The sequence below is a fragment of the Urocitellus parryii genome, chromosome 2, assembly GCF_045843805.1.
Source record: "Urocitellus parryii isolate mUroPar1 chromosome 2, mUroPar1.hap1, whole genome shotgun sequence".
Lineage (NCBI taxonomy): Eukaryota > Metazoa > Chordata > Mammalia > Rodentia > Sciuridae > Urocitellus > Urocitellus parryii.
Genome location: NC_135532.1, coordinates 104,818,962 through 104,840,049, shown reverse-complemented (window position 1 = coordinate 104,840,049; position 21,088 = coordinate 104,818,962). Strand labels below are relative to the sequence as shown.

Here is a 21,088-nt window from a genome sequence, read left to right as displayed (position 1 = left end):
TTTTGTTGTCTAGAGGCGCCACACCTATCATATAGCTGATTTTTTTTTAAAAAAAGAATCATCTCACTTTTGTAGCAGAATCATTTGATAAGCTCTACATTTATATAGTATCTGAATAGACAGGCTATCCAGTTTAATACCCTTCCCCCAAAAGACTACAGCTATCTTATTTTTTTATTTTAAAAGTCATATTTTAATGCATCTAATGATCTTGCTGCATGGCTCAGAAAAATCTATAAAACATGCAAATTTCAACCTACCTGTATGTGTCACTTAATGCAGTCCTAGCATGACAAAACACTCAGCCATTTTTATAGAAGGCGATGGAGACCAACTGATTTCTCCGTCTTCTTGCTCACAAGTTTTAGATGCAACTGCCACACACACCAAAAAATCATACGCAGAACAGCTTGAATGTGCTGTGATCACGGGAACTGAATTTATCAACAGGAAAACAGGACTGAAAAGAGAAGTTTCTCATCCAGGGTTTCTCTGAGGCTGCAACCAAGGAGGTGATGTGTTGAATTTTTTTTTCCCCCTTGCTCCTCTGAGAGTTCAAAGCTCGGAGCTGACCACTGCAAAGGCCACTGTCACATTTGCTGAAAATCAAACCACTGATACCAGCACTGAAAATACAAATTTGAGAACCCAAGTTGCTTGCACAGGACGGAGTGCATAAGAGTTAAAAATAGCTTCCACCTTGCCTCCTACCTGCATAATAAACATGTAAGTTTCAAGTGTTTAATTTGATACTCACATTAATTAACAATACAACATACATTATTTAAAAGACAGAAATGCAAGAAGAAAGGGGAGACACCATCTGGTAGCAGAGTTTTGTTGTTGTTGTTTTTGGTTTTAGGGTTTTGTGGGGTTTCTTTAGCTTTGTTTAAAAAGGAAGGTAAAATCGTATTTTGAATGTAATGAAAACATCCAAATGAATCGGAAATGAAAGGTGATGTCGAAATACCTAAGGCTGTAGAGGAAAAAAAAAAAGTCTTCGCTACCAGATGATATGGCACACAGAGCATTTACATACTCACATCTGAAATACTAGGCAACGTGTAATGAATTCTGTACACAGCATGCACACAGCACAAGCCCGGCTAATCCTGCCTGCCATCTTAGGCTCGCAGGAGCAAGATACGCAATGCATGCAGCACACGAGCACCGGGGAAGGAGGAGGCAAGGGACAGCTCACCTTAAATGCAGTATCTGATTAATGTTGTAAGTGACATTGCATATCAGCCTCAGAGTCTTGGTTCAACTGAGTAGGAGGGAACAAAGAAAAATGTCATCAACTGCTGATGCAAGATGAGCCCAATCACTAAACACTGTTTAGCAAACTCCAAATTCTGCAACCAGACAGTAGAAGGCATTTCACACACTTAAGCAGAGCTGCTGCACACTGCATGTGTCCTTCTGCCTCTGAGAACCAGTCCTTTTGCTAAGGAAGAAAATAAGCTGGAACGAATACAGTCATATCCTCTTCTTGAAGAAAGCTTTCAATACAGTATGTATCTGGTCCGGGATGCATTTTATAGGCTGTTAATTTCATAGAATTGCTAACAACAAAAACCAAAACTGTTAAGCTATTGCAAAACACAGGATGATTCTGATAAAGGGTATAGCATTTCTAGATTATTTTTCAAAATCCTAAACGGTGCCGGCAGGCTTGCAGAAGAATGCATGATCAGCTGTCTGTATCCGTTCTATAACCTTTAACCACAAGCAGCGTAAATGTATCCTGCTGAATGTATCTGCAGTACAGAACGGCAGATACCGCTTCAGACCGAATTGTATTGAGATGGGAATGAATTTTCTTAAAATGAGCAGCAGAAAAAAAAAATCAGTACAGAAAAATAAATTGATGCTGAGTTCCTTGGGATGTATAGCTGACCATGGTGAACAATAAAAGCTATCTTTAGGATATTGACCTAAATAATACTAAGACTTACAGCTGCATACTGTACGTGTTCAGAACATAGAAAATGCAAAATGATTTTCTCCTCCCTCCCCCTTCGAAAGCTAAATTTAAAAGTAACAAGCCATTTATAGGAATACCGAAAGGCTTTAGACGGTACATACTGTAGGAGAAGAAATCGTGTTGTGCTGAGAGGCAATGTTCTTTGTTTTACATTGAAGCTTATTTTAGCTACACTTCTACGATGACATTGACATCAGGTCAGGGCCGACGCTGGGTTGCTATCCGTTTTATGAGTGAAATGTTTCCCGAAAATTAAATCTCATCTACTCAAACACCAAATTTCATGTCTTCTTCAATACACCTCCCTACCCCCACTGCTCAAGATTGATGGGACCTAGTTTGGCTGTGTGTAATAAATTGGCATCACTTTCTGCAGAGACACCAATACAGAATTGTGAAGAATTAATTTTTTAAATAAAAAAAAAAAACCTTCGAGAATTCTTATGCACATCCCCTTTCATTGCTTCCTATCAACACATACACACACACACACACACACACACTCACATACAAAATTGAAGCTCAAATTGCAATGAAATGTTTAACATGTGGAACAAAAACTATTGAAAGAGCTGCTTATTCAGGATTTTTAAGAAATGCCTAATAAGCAAATACTATTTTGCTACAAAACCAGTGTCACCATGTCCCCAAAGAGGAAAACAGCGTAGCTTGCTAGAAAAATTTTCTCCAGATTGTGCCGGCAGGTAAAAAACAAAACAAAACAGAAAAAGCATTTCATTTACCATGCTATATAAAACAAGCAGTCATTTATTTTAAGGAAACAGAACATGTTCTTTTCCACTCTGTTTCTTTAGTTACAAAGAAGCCATACCCACCCCCACCCTTAGAACCTGGATATAAGCCAACATTTTTTATAAAATGCTATGAAATGGATTTTGAATATGGAATATTTACATTTTTTGTCTTCTTATCTCCCCCAAAGTCATTAATTGCCTATTGCATCACTGCATATACTAATGTTAATTAATTTTAATACGTGCAAAAAAATGAATTGGTATTTTCTGAGGTTGCTCATTTTCCAGCGTCTCTCTCTTCTGTAAGAAATGGCTGAAAATAATCAGGTGAACCAAACATTCAAGTTCCCCAGAATTTCTTAAAGGAGAGAGGGCATTTGGACATCTCAACATAGGTACTAGGTTTCACAACTGGATCTTTTGTTTCTAGCTCACTTCCTATCTCCTTCCCCAGAACAGAAGTGATTTTTAGCTGAATGAGTGGAAAGTACCCTGCCCACCTCTAGCCCTTATGCTTTAGTCTCTGAGTTGGGTTGTTCCCATGGTAGGTCATACCTGAGCTACAGCAAGTCCTCTTCTCCTTGGAGCACATCTCTCTCACAACTACTCCAGAAATAAATGTGGCTCTAATGAACACAGTAGCTCCTGATCTAACACCAATGGTGGAGCCATCTTCCCCACCCCCACATCATAGCTCTATGAGCTCTGGCTAACAGTGACAGCGACAGAAAATTAGAATGGAGTGTCCTCAGGCCATTCCTCCTTTACCATGGGGGCCAAGAATTCAGAGAGACTATCACACTGAGTTACAAGCCACGGGTTTCATAGAAGGCCATCTATAAAGCAGGGTCCTTTGAGTGGGTTTGGAGGAGGTTGGCAAACATCTAGGTATTTGCCACTCAATATCCATTGAGAGAGTCTCCATTAAGGACATTTGAAAGCTAGACCTTCATGTTAAACATTCACAGATTATTATTATTATGTAGGCTAAATATTCACAATTATGGAATCTGACCACATTGAACTAAGTCGCTGCTTCCTCTGTCTGGGATAATAAATGACAGTGACAATGACAGTAATCCATATCAAGCTCCCTGGAGATGGGTGTATGATGTTATGTCCTTTTATAGGGAAGGGTGGTCTGGTCTTCTACTGGCACTTATAAAGTAGACGCCAGGGCAAGCCATTTCCAAACCTCCCGTGGGGTTCCCTATCTCTCCTTGGTCAAATCGAGCTGAAAAGCCATACATTGGTTTATTTTGTGATGTTCCAAAACGCTCAACCAGCACATCTGGTATGTTTGCCAAACCTGCTAGGGTTAAACAAACATGTACTATGGCTGAAAATATTCAGAGGGACGAGCTTGCTTAGGCAGATATTCTCGACTAGTAAATCCTGTTTTGTACTTAAAAAAAAAAAATGCTCACACCTAAATTACTTCAGCTTTGTCATGATTACAAGTGGCAAAGATATGCATTCGCTTATGATTTTTAAAAATTGCGTGCACCTCATTAACCTCCTCGGGGCGTAAGCACAGACATTAACTTAAAAGACAAATCCCTTTTCCCCAGTGAACATTTGAGCCTGCTTCTGCCACTCTGACGAGTCAAGCACGAGGTATCCAAAATAATCTGGCAAGAGCAAGCTGGAGGACAGAGCTAGCCAGCAGCGAGGGTTGAGTCTTTCACTTTGATTAACGTTCTTACTTGCTCTCCGTCTCCTTGTTCTGCTCGCTGAGCTAATTTTATTTTCTGTTCTATGGGTTAAAGTTAAATTACATGGCTTATGCAAAGTACATAATTCAAGTATGAACAAAGCTTGACTCTCTACGTTTTTAAAAGAAAACATAAAGTCAGGGCACTGAGTCCCAGAGGAATCCTTGGTTGATAAACATTTGGATCGGTTTGCACATTTCTTTACGCCATTCGCTACATTAAAATTTACAGCTGGTTTCTTTTTACACCTAGTATAGATGGTCAACTTGTGGGTGCATCTGTTATCAGGTTAGGCTATTCTAACTGAAATTTTAAAATTAAATATTCTCCAGATAAAACACTTTGATTTAAATTCTTCAAATGAAAAGGCTTAGATTATTTTTTTATGAGGTTGGTTATTACATCTGTCTATTGCTGTATTCATCCCTGGAAACCATTTGATGATTTAATGTATCAATGACTGAAAATACCTTTGGGTGATATTTTAGCTGAAATTTTTGGGAAAGTCCAATCCTACTTTGAACATCTCTGTCTTGCCTAGAGATCTGGGCAGAAACTTCTGCTTTCTGTTGATCAGAGCTGAAAGTCTGTACTAGCTATCAATTATGAGGAATCTACTTCCTATTCAATATTTTAGCTTATTTAATTATTTTATTCATATTATAATTATTTTATTTAATTCTAATGCAACAATCCTGCAAAGTGGGTATTAATTAATTTTTATAAAGATTACTAGTCACATAGTAAATAGCAGAACTGGGATTCGAATCTAAGTCTAATGGATTCTAAAGTTTGTCTTTCTACCAATCATAGAGGATAAAACTTCCTCCTATGTCCACACTCCACTCCTAACATCAGTAATTTTTTTTTATTTGCAGATCCCTGGTGGAGGGGCCCCTAGCTTCTGGGAATTAACAAGTTCTCTAGTTTAGATGAACCTGTGTCTACTTTCTAGGCTCTGGGAATTTTGAGTACCCAGGATGCCACCAACCAGAAATTTAAAAATTAAATATTTGCCAGATAAAACACTTTGATTTAAATTCTTTGAATGAAGAATTTAAGATAGGCCAGACTTAGCAGGCAGAAGAGACAGCAGAAAAAAGGAGGAATCAACAAGTTTGGAGAAGTTAAGGGTAGAAGATCAGATTTAATGATTTGGGAGGAAGATTGTCATAATTTGGAAATGTTTTATGTGGTAAAGTAGGTGGAAGAAGTTTGTATTTCCAGACAAGCCAAGATTTCAGCTAGTAAAGTCCAGTATTTCCATATCGAAGATGAGGAAACTAAGGCTGAGAGAAAGATCTGGTGATTTGGACAAGATCACACCCTTCATGAGTGAGTTCAGCCATTCACTGTGTTCAGAATTGTGGCTGGTTTCCTTTCACACCTAATATATTCAGTAGTTGTAAATGTTTAAAATTGAGTTGTTTGACTATTCTAATCTAAATTACAATTAAAGAAAAATCAATGCAACAATCAAGACTGACCTGCTTTGATTCACAAACAGTATTTTTCTCTTGTATGAATAACCTAAGGAGGTACTTCCCCAATATGTTTTAAAAATGGACTTTTAATTTTCTAATTAATTAATTGATATTTTTCTGTGCTGGGGATCAAACCCAGGCCCTTGCACATATAAGACAAGCATTCTACTCCTGATCCACCCCCAAATGGACTTTTAAAAAGCCTAACTTTGGGATAACAGATTTTTCTCTGCCAAATTTAGTTTTTCCATGTATCATTTTAACAAATGATTCTATATGTTAAAATCTGTTCATTTTTTCCCTGTCTAAGGTCCCTTCCAGCTCTGTACGTTTGTGATTCGAAAACATCCAGCCCATCCTGCCTTCTCAGGTTGGATAGGCCAAGTGCTGGACTCCAAGTCTCCGGCCTCCTGGTGTTTGTGACCAGATGACTGTGTCACTTCATTGGCAGTAATTTTATATGGCAGCCAGATGGCTCTCAAAGGGGGTTTTCTAATCAACCAGCTCCACCCTGCCTGGGAATATGAGAGGATTCTCTTGCTCAGTGCTTGTGAGGTGTAGACATGTCAAACTCTAGGACATGTCAGACTCCAGGAAGCTACCTCCCATTCTTCAACATTGGCTTTCTCACCTCCGTCCATTAGCATCTGTGAAAGATGTGGGAAAGGGTGTCAAGGTTTGGGCAGCAAGCCTAGGGGACCAACTGAGGTTCACTCTCCAGGAAAAAGCTGGAAGAAGAAGGAAATGTGAACTATGTGGTTTTCCATAGAGAAAAAATGATAAATGACAGAGCTTCAAGGGAGGCTGTGGTGGACAGCTACCCTAACCTAATTCAGATCCTCCTGTGGGGCTGCCTGCAGCAGGTGTCCTCACCAGTATGGACACCACTACCTCAGTTTGAGATAGAAATGAAAGAGTTCCTGCTTTCATTTCTCAGTGCATTTGAAACATGGCACTAAATATGACCTTGAGTGCCCTCAGAGATCAAGAGCTTCCCTACGCGCCTACCCACGTGCTCACCAGCTGCTTTGACCTCTGGCCACTCACAGAATGAAGAACAACTTAAAAACAGGGTTGTCTAGATCCTGAATTAGCAAAACACACATTCAGCAGAAAGTTGAGATTTTTCTTTCCAGAGAGGCTGATAATTGCATTGAAAAAGGAAGGTAGGGATATAAATGAAGGGGTTCAAGGAAGCATTTGTACAGATCCATAAATCCACCTCTTGTGAGAGCAGAATCCTCTCCTTGTGTCCTCCTTCACCTTGGGCAACAAATATTCCCAGACTCAACGTAAACAAGTAAGGAACAAACTTACTTGTTTTCTCCTCTCTGAGATAAATGACTTCGCAGCTCACAAGAGCCACAAGCACGCTCATCTTCTCAGCTAGAGCTGCTTAACAAACCTCAGTGAGCCCTTCACTCCCTCTGGACTCAAGATAAAAGCACAATATGTTTTTGTTGTATTGAATTATCCCCCTTTACTCCTGTCTCTGCTTTCCCCTGGGACAGCTTCGTGTGTGCCATGGCACTGAAGCCTTGAGCAATGGCAGGCCTCACTGGGGGAAGCTCTTGCCTCCCCCCACCAGTGGCATCTTCCGGCTTTGGGTTTTGAAGCCACTTCCTAAAACCTGAGAACTTGCTGGGTGAGTTAGGGAATGGCCCTGGGGCTGAAAACCCCCATAGAAGTCTTTCAAGGACTTCGCGGCTTGTTTACCAAGGGCAGCCACACTGACTGGCAGGCAGAGCACAGTGCCGTGTGCAAACCTGTCCTTCCTGGAACAGGGAATGGAGAGCCGGAAATGAGAGTGGCCTTCCAATACCACCAGGGCCTCTAAAATGTGCCTCAACATTTCCTCGGGCCCTTGGTGGCAGAGTGTGTTTCCTAGAATTACAGGATGGGGACAACACCATCTATGCCCTTTTAATTTTTTTTCCAGTACTGGGGATTGAACCCAGGGGTGCTCTACCATTTAGCCTCATCCCCAGCACCCCCCCTTTTTTTTGAGTAAGGGTCTTGCTAAGTTGCTTAGGGCCTCGCTAAGTTACTGAGGCTGGCTTTGAACTTGCAATCCTCCTGCCTCAGTCTCCTAAGCCACTGAGATTACAGGTGTGCACCACCACACCTAGCCACCCATTTTATTTTTTATTTTTTATTTTGAGACAGGGTCTCACTAAGTTGCCCAGGCTGGCCTCAAACATTCAATCCTCCCGCCTCACCCTCCTGAGTAGTTAGTATTACAGGTACCCAGCTATACCTTTTTTTTTTTTTGAGGAAGAAGAAAATTGAGTTCAAAGACAATGTCATACCTGAAGACCCTAGCAGCCAGGATAGAAGCTATATTCCTTAATTTTTAGTATTCTGCTCTTACATACACTGGCTCAATTAAAAAAAATTCCTGTCACTTAGATATTTAATAAGTAGTTATTGATTAGATAGTTAATGAATAGATGCCTGTAGAGAGGGTTTATAAGATGTTTCTCAATCCCTCTTAGAAGAAAATGTTATGGAATACTTGATTTTTTAAAAAGCACAACTCAAAGTAGTTTTAACCAAAATAGTAAATATTGGTAAAAAATTACCTGGAACCAAGTATCACTTAAGAAGAATTGGAGAACTAGGCTTGACTACTATTTTAAGTCAATAAGACTAAGTTTAGCCAGCTGAAGTTACATTTATTCTATTTGGTTTGCAAAGAAAAATCTCATGAGTTAGCATAAACAGCTAAAAATAAGTTGCAAGTTTCGTTTTACATTGTTCAGTCTGGTTTTGAAACCAAAAGGTGCAAAACGAGGAGATTCACCAACACCTACGAAAGTCAACCATTCAAATTGTCACCTTTCTAGCATGTTGTCCTGATGGCCAACTTACCTCCTGCCAAGAAATTTACACCTCTGTCCTTCTCACCATGGTCTCTTGAAATGAGTCCCCCGAATAAATAAGGCCAGTAATGGAGGAACAGTGGCTTGTACGTTAGTGGATTGTCACGTCCGGACAGGATGCCACATAGGCCTCAGCCCATATGCTCAGTGTTGGTCTTAGGTGATGCTGGAGGCCCTTCTGCAGAGCAGAGGAGTAAATAAAGCTCAAATCTCATTAAGAAAGGGCTCTGAAGGTAGTGAGCACCAAGAGTTCCCCTTAACCCAAATGCCCGTGGCCTTGTGTAATGCTGAACTGCCAACACAGGCAGCTCACGATAAATTTAATTTCAAAACCTTCTTTCCAGGGCCAAGTCTGGCAAAAAGGTGTTGGACAGAGGCGTCAATATTTTGGAGGGGAGGCAGCCACCTCATTGGGTAGTATACAGCTTGTGGCATCGGGCACCCAGCCTGGAGAGAGGTGCTGTTACAAGAAAGCCCTCAACTGAATGCGAATGAAAGGGGCAGAGAAGGGTTAATCTCCCTCCATTAGAGGAGGGGCCGTTTGACGAAGGTGAAGAGAATAATCTGTGTGAAGGGCAGAACAGACAAAGAGCCATTCCAGAAATGAAATTACTGCGCAGGGGCTTGAAGGATGATTTGTCCTCGATTTTCACTGGGAGACCCTTTCTTAGATCTCTAGATCTTTACCCAGCTTTGAAGTTACAGTCTCTGGGAGGGGAAAGGGGGCGTGTTCACACTCCGTGCTGGAATCCTGGAGCTTTGATTCCATCAGAGGTGGACTAGCTCTGAAAGGCAGAGGGTCAGGCCCAAGCCACCAGAACCCTGTGGAGGCCCAACCACAAATTAGGAGGCGGCAAAGTAAACAATAGGAGTCCCATCCCCAGAGGTGGGGAACTCCCTCCTCTTTTTCTTAAGACTTATTTTAAAAAAAATTTTTAAAGTTGCTTTTGAAACTCTCTTTTAAAAATAGATCCACAAGAAGTCACACCAAAAAAAAAAAAATAAGTACAATAAGTATATGCTTTATTGTTCCCCTCAACATTGTCTAAACCAAGCGACGGATACTGGTACACTCTTAGGTCAGGCAGAGATCTTGCCTGATTTCCCAGATTTAACGTGCTCTCTGTAAGTGTCTCTGTGGTTCTGTGAAGTGTTATTGTGTGTCTACATCGGTCATGTAGTCAGGTCATAGAACTACGCCATCATCACAAATTCCTGTGCCACCCCCTAGTTGCATGCTTGCCCCAGCCCTGAGCCCTGATCCCTATCTGTTCCTATCGCTGTAATTTGTTATTTGGAATTTTCCTGTATGTAACCCTTTGAGATTGGCCTCCTTCCTCCCAGCATAATGCTGTTGGAATTCATTCAATTTGCAGGTGAACAGTGAGCACTTTTTTTGGATGAATGGTGTTCCAAGTTCTGGATGTACCACAGGTGGTTATCCACACACTGTGGAAGGATATTTGCCTTGTCACCAGTTTGTAGCTATTAAAAACAAAGCTGCTATGCACGTTCATGTACAGGTTACTGCATGAATGTCCACTTCCGCTTCTCTTGTATAACTACAGAAGAGGGGAACTGCTGGATAATAGGTTAAGTATATGTTTAGCTTTATAACAAACCATCAAACCGTCTCAAAGAGTGGCTGTGCATTTCCATTACCATCAACAGGTTATGAGAGATCCATCCTGCCTAACACTTGTCAGTATTTGACATCAGTACTTTTAATTTGAGCCATTCTCTTTTTTTGATGATCCACAGTCAAGACTGGCTTATAAAGTTTGGGGTCTGCAGATCCTGGGGAGTTGGCCTCAGATATCTCCCACTGTTCCTGGTAGCTGTCTACACAGCATTTTGTGCTGACATCTAGATGATGGGAAACAGGAATGGTCTCTTTGGATATGGTAGGAGCTTTCAGTTTTGCCCAGTTGCTTCTGACTACTGAGGTGGCACATCGCCTTCAGGGGATGCTGGCCTCTCAGAGGTAATGGCCTTGGCCCAGCAGGCAATGGCCCTTGGCCCAACACGCTCCTATGGGAAGGGGTAGAGCTTGTCTGAGCCAGTGCCTTCCTGCAGCTTTGACCTAAGATTATATAAATGCTCTCCCCCCCCCAAGATTAGTTAGTTAGTAGTTAGTTAGTTAGTGTGAGGGGAAGTGGGACTTGGAGTCAACATAAACAAATAAAGGTGGGAACATCAGTGGCACTTGCCAGATCACAGAACCCACTGAATACGTTTTTGCCTTTGAACTTCCTGCTTTGTGACCACCCAATATTTTCAAACAGGATCCAGACACCTTGTCTGCATTTCATGGAGCTCCAATTTCTGCCCTCAAAGGGTTAGATCTGATGGCACATTGTCACAACATAGACTTTCCTGGCTGGGGATCCAAGTCCTGTGAGTAATCAGAACTTCATCTGAGTATCATGAGGAGGTGCCTCAGCAGAGGACATTGTTCAGGACAACATGGACATGGGCTTTGCACAAGGCAAACCGTAAGGACTTGAACTGCCCGTGTCATTCTCGGGCTTCTATCAGTTGTACCTCTGATCTAAGGAAAACTGTTGACATTGCCAGAATCTATACTTATTGTGAACCTGGATTCCCCAGGTGGATGAGTTTGGGATGAATCAGGAGAGGAGCCATCCTGAGTGGGGACAGCCACGAGTTAACGGCGGCACACGCAGAATCAGTAAAACTTGGTGATCATAGGCCAACTCCCTGGTGCCTGAGCATGGAGGATGGCACAGGTGGGGCGTGCCTGGGGAGTCTGGCTCTAATGCTTCCCCGGCTGTCATGGCAGAGCGAGCCACGCAGGAAACTGACAGGTGAGTTACAGAACCCAGACACCAATTGGGGACTCTGGGGAGCTGAGCTGTCTGTGAAGGCAGAACCTGAAGGTCAAATGATGCAATGGGGGCCTTCCAGCAGTTGAGGTCATGGAAGGAGAGGAGGCACTGGGGCCCTCAGATACCAAGCATGACTGGTGGATGTGGCCTGCTGGTTTCTGCTTGTTCCACAGGCAGGAGAGAGCGTCACACTTCCTCTTAGAAGGTGAGGAGGACCTCTGGTTGTTTCGACGATTGTTTTCTAAATTTCCATTTTCAGTCCCTGCCCTGAGGTCAGTTGCTGTCCCCTCCCTGTTGTCCGAGGCGGGCCAGCCACAGAACCTTTCCGCTTTGGAGAGGAGGCCCTCCTGTCCGAAATTCTGCTACAGCTCCCCTCCAGCCCTGGCTTTCCTTCTTCTCATCTCAAGGCTGCCTTGCCTGGAGATCTGCCCAGGTGTTTTAGTCTGGCACTTGCCTAACTCCGTTCTGCTCTCTTGGTTTCTGACTCTGGACTCACCCCTGTGCTCTGCTCTTGTGGTTGGACCTCCTGGACACCCTCTGCATGGCTGCCCTGGGTCCTCTTGCATCTAGTTTAGTACTACCATCTCAGGGCGCAGGGTGCTGGTGGTCTGGCCTCCTTAGGTGACTAGGATAGATACCTGGGTCCCTCCTGGGGATGAGGGGATGGCTTCAGGAGTGAATCTTCTCGTTGATTCCTTTTGTCTACTACCCAGTGGTTTGTGTGTCTTTGTCTAGTTCAACCTCCGTCACTGAATGTCTGGGTGACCACCCAGGAAGTAAATGAACCATGTTGACCTCCGTGATCTCATATTTACAATAGGTTTCCTGGTTCCCTAGCAAAGAATAAGCTTTTTATTATACCATACCAAAGGAAATCCCAAAATGCAGAATCAAAAAAAAAAAAAAAAAAAGGCTTCAAGGTAAACTCTGATTGAGAAATGTGCTATAGCGTGGGTATGGTTTGTCCTCTAGGACTTTATATACCAGAGGCTTGGTTCTCAGTGTGGTGTGTTGAGGGTGGTGGGACCTTTAAGAGGTGGGGCCTGGCCCAGTGAAAGGAAATTAGGTCATGGGGCACATTCCTCAGAATGGGTTAATATAGGCCATGTGGAATGGGATTCCTTCCTGTGAGGAGGATCGTGATGAGACAGCCTGGCACAGCTCTAAGTCCCTCTTCTGTGTGTGCCACTTCCTACACTTGCATGTGATTCTGCCTTTTATCATGAGGCCCTCGCCAGAGCTGAGCAGATATTCTCTCAAACCCCCAGTGCTGTGAGCTAAATAAATCTTTTTTCTTTATGAAATTCTCAGCCTCAGGTACTTTGTTATAGGAGCACAAAAGAGGCTAGGACAATATACTAGTTTGGGGTTGCTTTACTTATCTTATTTTTTGATTTTTAAAAAATTTTTAAAGTCTTACCATTTTTTTAAAAGATTTCAATTTTTTTAAATACTTTTTTTTAGATGTTGATGGAACTTTATTTTATTCATTTATTTGTACCCAGTGCCTCGCACATGCTAGGCAAGTGCTCTACCACTGAGTCACAACCCCAGCCCAAAGTTTGTACCATTTTGATCTTTATTTATTGATATGTGGTGCTGAGAATCGAACCCAGTGCTTCACGCATGCTGGGCAAGTGCTCCACTACTAAGCTACAACCCCAGCCCTGCTTTACTTATTTTATATAATAAATGTTTGTCAAATTGAATGTACATTGAACTAGTTGAATATGGCATGCTACTGGTTGTCAGTCTTTAATGTGCGTAAGAATTGTGAGGATGAATTAAAATGCATATTTTTGGGATGCCTCTGATGCCACTATGGCCTGGGAGCCTGAATTTTACTTTGAGAAATAAAGGGCACCAAGGTTTGGAAATAGACACTGAGATCTTTCTGGAGTCTATACACCAGTGCTCATCAGGAGCTCTAAAGCAGGTCATTGAACCATGTGTTCCAATTTCTAAGGACTTAGTTCCTAAGATGTCCACAGGATTTATCTTAAGAATGTTTATGTATGTATAACAGTGCAACACTGGCGGTAATCAAAATGTCCATGGAAAGTTAAGATGTATCCATACGATGGAAACATAGACATTAAAAATCATGTTTTCAAAGAGCATTTAGTGACTTTGAAAAATGTTTGCCACATGTTAAGTAGAAAGTGGAGCAAAACCCGCCCCGGCTACTGGAGATTGAACCTTCTAATTTTGAGACAGCTAAATTGCTCAGGCTGGCCCTAAATTTGCAATCCTCTTGCCTCAATCTCCTGAGTAACTGAGATCATAGACATGTATCACTGCACCCGGCTCATCTCAATAATTTTTAAAAGAATATATACAGGAAAAATTAAAAAGGATTTCTTCATCAAAATATTTACATTGAATTGTGGCTTGGTGTTAGTTTATTTTCTTTTTGATATTTTGTATAATTTTCCAGGTTTTATATAGTTATGACTCTAGTAAACAGATAATTTTTTCAAACAAAAGAAAAAGAATTTGTCTTATATAGAATGAGAAAGAAGGAATAGGGGTCTCTTAATAGGTCCCATGCATGGGCTCAGTCTTAAATTCCTCCTTAGGCAAGGTACTTTGGTATAGTTGATGCCAAGGAACTTAGGTCAATGAAAGTCCTTTCACTACTTGCCACCTCCTTGTTGAGTTTTAGGATGATGCCTGTCGGATCTGGAACATGGAGGGAAGTTCCTCCATCACCCTATGTGGGCTGAACTCATGATCAGAGGCTCTCAGACAAAGAGAGGAGGCCCTACTCAAGGTCGATGCTTTCATGAGTGGTTTCTAAATTTCCTTTTCCCAACATACCAGGAGCCCCCAAAGGTTTCTAGGAATCACCTCTTGGTAGAAAGGTGACTCATCCATCCACCCTGGAAGATTTCAGCAAATCCCAGGTCAAACATCTCACTGAATGAGATTAGCGGCCTCTCAGTCAGGCATCTGGCCTAGAGTCAAGCTTCCCCAAGTGGGCACTGGAGCCTACCCCATGTGCTTTGGCTGATTAGGAGTGGTGCTAAGGATCCAGATGAAAGAAAATTAAGAAAGACAATTTTTTTTTCCCCAAAAACAATGATTTTTGGGGGTGGGGGGGCGGGGCATTGGGGATTGAATGCAGGGGCTTCCACCACTGAGCCACATCCCCAGGCCTATTTTGTATTTATTTAGAGACAGGGTCTCACTGAGTGGCTTAGCACCTTGCTTTTGCTGAGGCTAGCTTTAAACTCATGATCCTCCTGTCTCAGCCTCCCAAGCCACTGGGATAAAACAATGATTCTTTTTTTTTTTTTAAAGAGTGGGGGAGAGGGAGGGAGGGAGGGAGGGAGGGAGGGAGGGAGAGAGAGAGAGAGAGAGAGAGAGAGAGAGAGAGAGAGAGAGAGAGAGAGAGAATTTCTTAATATTTATTTTTTAGTTCTCGGCGGACACAACATCTTAGTTTGTATGTGGTGCTGAGGATCGAACCAGGGCCGCACGCATGCCAGGCGAGCGCGCTACCGCTTGAGCCACATCCCCAGCCCCCAAACAATGATTCTTAATAGCAACATCAAAAGCCCAAACACTAGTACTGACCATAATGAAGGTGATTACTTTCATTGACTGGATGTGGACTTTGCTAAGTTGCCCAGACTGTTCATTTCAGGCATCGACCTTACTTGTTCTAACAGAGCCTCCACATTGTGTTTTTCAGAAACACCATTTTAGAGGAGGGAGGAAGCATTAAAAGTCTGATGAAAACCAGAGGCTGCTTGAGTTAATAACAAAACTCGAAGTCTCCAGTGTGGTGTTTTCCAAGTTGGTTCTTGACAAGAAATTAGGGGATTTCAGCGTGAGAAATTACAAAGCCCCATTACTATGAATTCTTAGCTTTGGTGAATATGACGCGGGCTTATTGCAAAACCCTCTAAAAGGAACAGGAGAAATTTTATAATGCTGACCCAGGGGAAGGGAACACTTCTGCGCTCTGACAATTAGAAAACTTCTGGGTTAGAACAAGCAATTGATGTAGGCGCAGCCACATGAGACTGCTGTGTTCCTCCACATCTGCTCAGCGCAGACTAAGACTTTCAGAGGTCTCTCTGCAAAGACTATGGTCTCTCAAATGTGAATGATACACCTCATGTATAATGCAAAAAAATAATAAAACCCCAAATTAAGGTAAGTTCAAGAGAGTCTAGCTTCTTCCATGAGACCTACTTTGATGTTTTATTGGGGAAAATGTCAGATACTAAAATATTTATAAAATGTGCACTTACATACAACCCTGCCTGGATGGCGTTGTCTGTGAGTTTACCCTGTCAAGTGGTCATGGGGATCTGTGGCTTTCTTTCAAACACTAAGTGTCAACAGCAGTGAAATTCTGGTTATATGAATTCGTGGTCACACCCCTCTTCCTGCTGTACTACGCAGCCGAAAATTAGAAATCAGGATGTTGACCCCTCCCCCACCCAGCTACCACTCATATGTCAATTCCAACGCACTATGAGCTTTGAGGAGTCCTGTCAGATGACAGCTGAAATTATCGAGCTGTGCTTAGCCTGTGTGCCCAATGCACAGACACTGACATCTTTCCTCCTTCACTGGGGCCTTGGGCTCTACCCTTCCTGGGAGACCCTGTTAGGGTAGGACTCCAGCAACAGATCATCCCCACGTGGCTCCAGCTTTTGAAATCTGGTACTTGTTCTCAACTTACTTCTTTGGCTTTCTGCTTCTAGAAGGCACCACAGTCCCCCCATTAACCTGACTTTATCTTTGACTTTCTCTATCGGCAGAGTCAGTTCCCAGCTCAGGAGATATTTTCAGTCCCTGGGCAAATGGACCTTCAGAGGTGGCAGTATTTTTGCCAAAAATCAACTTGTTATTCTATTCCACTCCTCTTCAACCCACTCCTGGTATCAGGGGCATGAGCAGAGTTTAGGCAGCAGGACTCGGAGAGCAGACCAGGCACTGGGCTCTGTCGTCAGCTATCTGAGAGGCTGAGTCAAACTGGCCAGTGACCGACCTTTTCATACAATAGACAATGCATGCTGTTTAGGGTGTGGATGTGGGTGCCAGAAATGTCAAGTCCAGTGGCAACATTTAATCAGAAACCAGACTGTTTAGCTAGCTATTGGGGACAAAATGAGAGAAGTAGGTACCTGGCAGCTCAGACAAAGGCTCAAGTTTGTTGTTATTGGAGGCCTTTACATGAAGGGCATCATAAGGCACCTACCATGTGGTTACTGAAACTTACCAGTGAGCGGAAAACTCAACCCAGATCAACAACAGTTAAGAGGCTACAGAAAACAGAAAATGAGCCAAGGGTTCTCCAAACAGGGCTAATAACCTCACATTATTTCAGTAAATGTTTTGAAACTTCCTGAACAGAAAAAGTTAGAGTTATGTATCAACTCCTTTGGGGTGACATATTAATATCTTGTCCTAAGCCCTATTCAGCCTTCTTTAAAATTTCTCTAATAATTTGGTTTGAAGGTTTCTCCTTAGGGAAAATTTCCCCCTAAGATCTGGAACAGATGAGGTACAATAATCTCTCAAAGTCCCCAGGAACAGACAGAGATATGTGCTAAGGAAAACAAGGAGACATCCAATAAATCACTATGGCTCATAGTTGGGGAGCAGGATTCCACTGAATAATTTCAGATGGTATGCTTGGATCCAGAACAGGAAGGAGATCACACCAGAAGGATCCCAGAGCAAGAGGCTCTGGAAAGAAAAATAGGGGAAGAATGCTCTTCCTGTTTCAGTGGCCCCCCAGCAGCAGGTGCTCACCTAAAGTCTTAGGGCCGCAGTGGACAGATGCACCTTGAGAAGCCTCACTGTTCCTTGCCCACAGGCCAGATGTTATCTAAGAGGGTCAGTTAGAAAATTCTAAATATCTGATAAAGTTTCATTTTTCCTGTTGCTCCATTCTGCAACCTTATCCTAGAGCATCTCCAAATTCTCTCATATTCTATGCCAGATAAAACAACTTCTCCAGAACTCTCCATAGTTGTCACTATGAAGCGGTTGCCTGACCAAGAGACTACATTTCCCAGACAGCTTTGTGCTTAGTTATGATCACATGACTGAGTTTTAGCCAATGAAATGTAAGGAGATATGAAATGCTATACTTCTAGTCTTGGCCCATGAAAATTTCCCTTGTGTAATGTTCCCATCTGCCCACCCACTGCTTTTCATACTGGGGATTGAACTCAAGGGTGCTCTATCCCTGAGCTACACCCTTAGTCCTTCATTTTTTATTCTGAGACAAGGTCTCAAAAATTGCTCAGGCTGGCCTCAAACTTGCAATCCGCCAGCCTCAGCCTCCTTTGTCTCTAGGATCACAGGCAAGGGCCACCATGCGTGGTCCACATGCACATTTTCACACTCTCTTCTTCCATCCAGGAGTGAAGACACCCCAGGTAACTGTGAAAACCACATGTTGCAGTAGGTAGAGCCTCTCTCAATCAGTGAATCTCAATTTTTTGTTGTTGTTGTTGTATGGTTGGTTGACCATTCCTTATGCCCATCCTGACCCATGGTGCTGGGATGGATCTGAGGGGCCTGTGTGTGCCAGGCACGTGCTCTACCACTGAGCTGCAGTCCCAGCCCTGATCGGAATGAATGCATTGAAGAGAGTTGCTCCACTGACCTGTACTGTTTCATGAGCAGGAAATAATCTCCTATTTATTGTTTTTGAGCCATTGTACATTTTGGATTCTATTATAGCAATTTGTCTTTCCTTAATACCAGTCCTTTTTGATATACCTGCAATTGTCAAGTGCAGAAATCTCTGGCCTTTTCCTCTTTTCTTTAAATCTTACCCTAAAACAAAAAAGTAGAAATAGTAGACTTGAATTTAAGCAGCCACTAGGGACAAATAACACTCACCAAATTAATGGTCACAGCATTCAGATCACGCAGCCAGAAGAACAGAAGTATGGCAGGGCCTCACTTTGTGACAAACTGATCTACTAAAAAAGAAAAAAAAAAACAAAACATATATTAGAATGTGGTAGTTGATTTCAAAGAGCACTAGTTCACGAAGGAATTCACCACTGTTTTCTTGTAAATGACAAGCTTCTCTATTGCCTGTAAAATAAGACTCGTTTTTAAACCACCCCCACATCAAATTAACGAAGATTTTATGCAGAACACATTCACTGTCCTAAGTAAGCTATACAAGACTAGATGCTGACTCAGGGGATGACTTCAGAAGCCAGGAAAATCATCCTATGTGCTTTGTAGTTCTCATGTGTGCCTTACTATTTTTTTTTTTTTTTTGCAGAAACTTAAATTTCTTGAGTAGGAACTTCTAGAACTCATAAATTATAGGCTATGCAAAGATGGAAGAGTTTTTGCACAAAATTACAACAAACATTGAGTTTAATATCATCTCAGATGCGATGACACAAGTTGGAATGAAAATAAGCCCTCTGAGCCCGGTGTGGTGGCGCACTCCTATAATCCCAGCTACCTGGGAGGCTGAGGCAGGAGGATTGCAAGTTTGAGGCCCACCTGGGTAACTTAGTAACACCTGTCTCAAAATAAAATAAAAAGACTTGGGATGTAGCTCAGTGGTAGAGTGCTTGCCTATCATGTGTGAGGCCCTGGGTTCAATCCTCAGTACCGCCTGCCTTGACAAAAATGCCCTTTGTAAACAGGGTATGCGATAATGAAGGTGCACACACCAGGACCACCAGAAAACGCTCTGTAAAACATAAGTGCTGTAGACAGTTTCCCACCAGGGCTGCCATCTTTTACCAGGTTAAGTGTGGAAATACCATTTGGTTGCACAGGGCACGTATTTGCCTAGAACAAGGTTTATTTTTATGTCTGGCGGGTCGGTATAAGATCCAGGAAGCAAACAGTCCAGAACTCTGCACAAACATTCTGGCAGTTTGAAACAGAGGCGTGGGGTGGGGAAGAAAAAAGGGGAGACAAAACAAGAGGTTTGATGGGGGGCTATATTTTTTCCAGGGTTTCAGTTTCAGTGTGTATGTGTGTGTGTGTGTGTGTGTGTGTGTGTGTGTGTGTGTGTGCGTGCGTGTGTTTCCCCCCCACTTTCTTGTCTGGTCCAGTAGGGGAAAAAAGAGACCAGTTCCCTTTGGACCTGTATTGAGAGGGTCTCCCAAAGGCAGTCCCCGCTCCCCCCTCTAATCTGGGCCTGCCAGGCCTGGGGTGTCAGGGAACAAGATGGCGCCCACAGTGAAGGGCGCGGAGTGAGGGGGCCAAGGGTGGGCCTTCACTTACTCAGAGGCGCTGGCTCCTCTGAAGCCCAGACGCTGCCCACTCCCTGGGCTCAGGAGGTACCACCGTGTTCCTGCTGTGGGTCTTCACTCCAGGTCCAGACCGGCTCCACATATTTTTCTGATGATGTCACTCATTCTGACTTCCTACGTTTGGAAAGTTGATCTACAAGTAAAACCTTCCATGAGGTCTTAAAAAGAAGAAGAAAAGAAAGGTGTGCTGTGGGGAGATGGAGAGGAGAACGCAGCGGCCTCCTTATTTTGAGATTTGCTGCAGCTGTGAGTGCCACTCCCCAGCCGGTTTCCTGGCTGCCGAGGGAGGCCAGTGGCCCAGCCTGGGTGACGTCAGGGCCTGGCCTGAGTCATCGCCAGCAGCCGGGCTGCCCTGCCACTCGCAAGGGGACAAAAGGAACCTTTGATGTCCAGAGGCCCTCCTCTCGGCACACTCTCCCGGGCCAGGAGAACATTCCTGCTGCCTCCCCACCCCCTACTGCCCTTCCTACTTCCGGAACAGTCCAGACAGATTCGACAAGGCCTCCCCAAAGGACATCACCTTCCTGGGCAAGAGAGCCATGGCTGCTCTCGGTCAAAGACAGAAGCAGGGAAGAAGAGTGTTTTCCCCTCTGTCCACTGCCTTCCTCCTTGTGGTGCCCACCTGACCCAGGAAGTCCAGTGGTATTTAGAGATGTGGAAAGGTGACACCATTCTTGTCACAATCCCTGGGCGGCATCCGTGCTTGGTCGCTCTTCTCTGCCGCATGCTAGGGCCATAGGCCCCAGCTCCCTCTCTGAGTGTCAATACCAGCCAGCTCTTCCTAGATTTAAGGGGGTCCCCATGTATGGCAGGAGACTCAGCTACACAAAGAATGAATAAATGATCATTTTAAAATAAAACAATAGAGGACATACATTGAATTCTTACAGTGGGATGTTTTAGCCTCCATGTTAAGTGCTTTATGAAGAGTATTTATTGGTTTATCACGACAAAGCTATGATTCCTAATTCTACAGAAGAGGAAATGGATGCTCAGAGAGGTTAAGACATTTCTCTAAAGCCTCACAGATAGTTCGTTTCAGAGTCTGGACCGTTTGATCTCCATCCACATTCTTAACCACTATGCTGTGCAGCTGGAATGAATGAAGTGGTATTCACCACGGCAACCTGTCTGGGAGAGTAAGATAAA

General features: G+C 43.1%; 1 protein-coding gene across 1 annotated transcript in view; it reads right to left on the bottom strand.

Annotated features, from left to right (window-relative positions):
• Zbtb38 (zinc finger and BTB domain containing 38) overlaps nt 1-20,182 on the bottom strand; it is a 74,007-nt gene extending 53,825 nt beyond the window's left edge. Inside the window, exons 1-3 of the mRNA XM_026385077.2 lie at nt 19,911-20,182; nt 18,549-18,631; nt 1,202-1,267 (exon numbers count right to left, since the gene is read on the bottom strand). The gene's annotated coding sequence lies outside the window, so the exon portion shown is untranslated. The remainder of the gene's footprint in view (nt 1-1,201; nt 1,268-18,548; nt 18,632-19,910) is intronic.
• Nucleotides 20,183-21,088: the final 906 nt, after the last annotated feature.